Consider the following 4,451-nt stretch of genomic DNA (forward strand, 5'->3'; position numbering starts at 1 on the left):
CACAGATGAGATCAGGCTCTGCAGTGAACACATTACATACATGTGTGTGTACTACACAGACGTGTGGTGACACACAGCCACAGATGAGATCAGGCTCTGCAGTGAACACATTACATACATGTGTGTGTACTACACAGACGTGTGGTGACACACAACCACAGATGAGATCAGGCTCTGTGGTGAACACATTACATACGTGTGTGTACTACACAGACACATGTGCACAGGTACAACTATAGATGAGGTCACACTCTACAGAGACCATGTTACATACATGGGCATATACTACACAGACACATGTGCCCAGACACAAGCACAATGGAGGTCACACTCTGCAGTGAACACATTACATGTATGTGTTTATACTACACACAGACACGTTTGCACAGACGCATCCACAGAGGAGGTCATGCTTTGCAGTAAACACACTACCTACATGTATGTGCTACACAGATGCATGTTCAAAGACCTACTCACAGATGAGGTCACACTCTACAAAGAACATATTATGTACATGTGTGTACTGTACAGACACGTGTGCACAGATGCAACCACAGAGGTCACACTCTCTGCCGTGAACACATTACATACATGTGTGTGTGCTCTAGAGACACATGTGTACAGTCTCAACCCCAGACGAGGTCACGCTCTGAAGTTAATGTTCCCTGCTCTGTCATCTCTCTCTCTCAGTGTCTCTCAGGAACTCCCCCAAACCTGTCTTTCACTCTTTCCATGGGTCCTCAATGAAATAGACTGTGTATCCTGTAACTGGGCACCCTTTCTTTTAAGTTCTTAAGTTTAAAAGGTGTGAGCTGAAAAGTTTTATACCTCTCTGTCAAAAATGGGAGAAGGGGAGATAGGCCACCTACTGTGTGCCCAAGAGCTGTCCCTGGGGTCTTGGTCACGGGAAGCCTGAAGCCCTGTCTGTGTCTTGATTGGCCTTCTTCCTGACTCAACCATCCTAAATAGTAATTCCTACAAAAATACTTGCTCTGGAACTAGGTAAAGCACAGGTTGAAAGTCAATGACTGTAGTTCTGGGAAGCTGGATTCCGAGTTAATATTATTTACCAGGTCAGATGACAGAACGGTGCAGCATTAGTGGAACTCCAGGTTTCAGTGAAGTGGCTGAGGGGACAGCCAGCTGGGGCAGCCAAATACCACAGTCCTAGCTGTTCCAGTCCAAGCAAAGGGCCGGGGAAGTAGGGAGGAGACTCCACCGAGCACCTGTCTGTGGGCACTAAGATGAGAGACTGCCCCTCTGCCTCAGAAGTGAGAGGGGCATGGAGGGGCTCTTCCAGCTTCCAGGCTAAGCTCGGATTTAGACCCTCCTAAACCAACCTCAGGAGCTCTGGTAGCGTAGTGCCCAAGGCACTTGCCTGCTAACCAGGAGGCTGGTGGTTCAAACCCAACAGCCACTCCTCGGAAGGAAAATGGGGCAATCTACTTCCGTAGTGATACTGCCTTGGAAACCCAAGGAGGGGTCGCTATGAGTCGGGGCCGACTCAGTGGCACATAACAACAACAACAGACCCACCTCTACAACATACGAACGTCCAACCACTCATAGTGCTCATTTACAGCTGGTGGTAGGGCTGAGGTGCTAACAGGAAAGGCTCTGACGTTCTGTCAGAGTGCTGTTTCCAGCCCTCTGTTAAACATGCACTGGTGATAGCATGTGAAAATGAAAACAAGGATTTCCTAATAAAAATTCCACTTGTAAGGATTTTGGCTTCTACTCTAAACCAAAGGAAAGCATATCTTTTGTGCCTGTCAGGCTGCCTGCCGCGTGGACACTGGGCTGGGGGGTCTGGGCAAGGGTGAAGCAGGGACATCATTTGGGAGTGACTGCAGGTGAGGCTGTAGGGAATGGCTCAGGAGTGGCACCAGTGGACAGGGTGAGAAGAGCCTGGCTTCTGAATACATTCTGAAAGCGGAGTCTCTGCTGACGGCTTTGATGACGGATGGGAGGCGGGTGGGAGGGGCACGATGCAGACATGCAACAAAGGCTTCGGGTGTGAGCAAGTAAAGACCAGACACTGATTTCCTCACAGTTCAGGAGGCTAGAAGTCTGAATTCAGTGTTCTGGGTCTAGGGAGGCGCTCGCTCTGTTCACTCTGGGGCCAATCTTCATCTCCTTCAGCTTCTGTAGCCCGTGTTCCTCACTTCCCAGCAATCTTCACGCGGCGTCTGTCTTCCCTATTTGTGCTTCCTTGTCTCTGTGTCTGGGCCGCCCTGTGCCCGGTCACCCTGTGCTGGGGCCGCCCTGTGTCTAAACTACTCCTTCTAACTCAGAAATGATTAGATGTAGGAACCACCATATACTGATACGAGGAGCTCTTGTGGTGTAGAGCCTAAGGCATCTGAGTGCTAACCAGAAGGTTGAGGGTTCAAACCCCACTACCTGCTCCAGCAAAGATGGATGGGGCAATCTACTTCTGTAAGGATTTACTGCCTAAGAAACCCCATGGGTGTGACTGTGAGCTGGAATTGACTCAATGACAGTGAGTGACCCAGCTATTGGAGCCGGTGAGAAGAGGTACTGATGTGGGCTGAGGCTCTGCAGGTTTCCACAGGAAGAAGGGCTTGCTGTTGGTCGGCCTTGAGTGGATTCTGACTCATGGGGACCCCACGTGTGCAGAGAAGAACTACTCCATAGGGAAACAGGGCAGCAGGCATATCTTCCAAGGCACTTCTGGTGGGTTTCACTGCCCTCTGTGTAACTACACGCACCGCCCAAGAAGGGACGAGGCAACAGCAACAGCTTGAGTGCTGGGGAGAAGAGGGGAGGCTCAGGAAACTGCTTTCTCCTCAGATGGGTAACAACAGAAACAAGAATGGTGTGGGAACTGCTGTAAAACAGGAAGCACTGTGTGCCCCATAATCACCAGGGTGATTAAAGGCACGCTCACTATGTTCAGCAGTTTAACCAGAGCTTCCTCTGCGTATACAAACTACTGCTTAGCTGCTCGTCTGGTCAGCTGAGGGAAACATAAAATTAGCTTCAGTAAACTTAATTAAGGGACTCCTGATCAATTCTATCAGTTCCTTATTGACCACAGGTCGTTCACAGAAACCTGATTTAGGGAACGGGGAAGAGTGCCTCTTGTGTTGGGTGTACATTTTGCAGTCAGAAGAATTATCAATGGAAGAAACAGTCCTTTTACAAACAGTGCTGGCAGATCTGGATATCTACTTGCAGAATAATGAAACAGTACTCATACATCACACCACACACACCGTTGGGTGTGAGTGTGGATGTTGGCATATGTGCAAGTGTGGGTGACTGTGAACATGTGTGTTTTTTAGTTCATCTGTATGTGTGTGCATGTGTGTCTGAATACGCATATGTGTGTGAGCATGTGTGCACATGTGTGGGAGAGTGTGTGTGTGAGCATGTGTGTTTAATTGGATGTGTGTGTTTGCATTATGCGTTGGGTGTGAGTGTGAATGTTTGCATGTGTGCAAGTGTGGGTGATTGTGAACATGCGTGTTTTGTAGTTCATGTGTATGTGTGAGCGTGTGTCTAAATGCATGTGTGCATATGTGAACATGTGTTTGAGTGCATACAAGTGTGAATGTGTGTGTTGAGTGCCTGTGTGAGTACATTTGTGTGATTGTGTGAGCATGTGTGCATGTGTGTGAGCATGTGTTCATGTGTGTGAAGTGTGTGTTTGACTGAATGTGTGTGCACATCTGAGCACAAGCATGGGGGGGTGAGTGCAGCTGGCATACAGTCACTCTTGCGGATCACTTTCCATGACTGCTCACTTCCACTCTCTGTCAGAGAGAACGCTGAACATGCCCCTCACCTTCCTTTCTGCATGAATCCTCTCTTCTCTGAGAGTCACAAACACTGACCCACTCTTACAGGGACCCCTAGCAACTCATGTCCACCACTAGGCTTTGTAGTCAGAGTTTTCTCCTTGCTCTCAGAAATTGTTCGTAATGTAACAGTAATTAACACAGAGCAAAATCAACAACAGAAATTTCCTGATAACAATTACTGCAATGCTAAATCTATTTAGAATGCAAATGCAGTATTTTTATTTCATTATATCTTTTTAAATGCATCCATTTAAGTAACTTTTATGGCAGAATCACTTTAAAATAAGGAACTCTGGTGGTGATATGGTAAAAGCATTCATCTAAGCAAAATATCAGTGGTTTGAACCCAACAGCCACTCCATGGAAGAAAGATGAAACAGTCTGCTTCCATAAAGACTGACAGCCTTGGAGACCCTGTGGGCAGTTCCACTCTGTCCTCTAGGGGTGCTGTGAGTCAGAATCAGAATCGACTCCACGGCAGTGGGCGTGGCTTGGGCTTTGCTTCCGTGAAGACTGACAGCCTTGGAGACCCTGCGGGGCAGTCCCACTCTGTCCTCTAGGGGTGCTGTGGGTCAGAATGTACTCCATGCAGTGGGTGTGGTTTGGGCTTTGCTTCTGTGAAGA

General features: G+C 48.2%; 1 protein-coding gene across 1 annotated transcript in view; it reads right to left on the bottom strand.

Annotated features, from left to right (window-relative positions):
• CNTNAP2 (contactin associated protein 2) overlaps positions 1–4,451 on the bottom strand; it is a gene marked incomplete at its 5' end in the record, with an annotated part of 1,317,366 nt that overhangs the window by 838,591 nt on the left and 474,324 nt on the right. The gene's annotated exons all lie outside the window — the stretch shown is intronic.

Source organism: Orycteropus afer, unplaced genomic scaffold (assembly GCF_000298275.1).
Source record: "Orycteropus afer afer isolate SDZICR_OR568_19922 unplaced genomic scaffold, OryAfe1.0 scaffold00556, whole genome shotgun sequence".
Taxonomy (NCBI): domain Eukaryota; kingdom Metazoa; phylum Chordata; class Mammalia; order Tubulidentata; family Orycteropodidae; genus Orycteropus; species Orycteropus afer.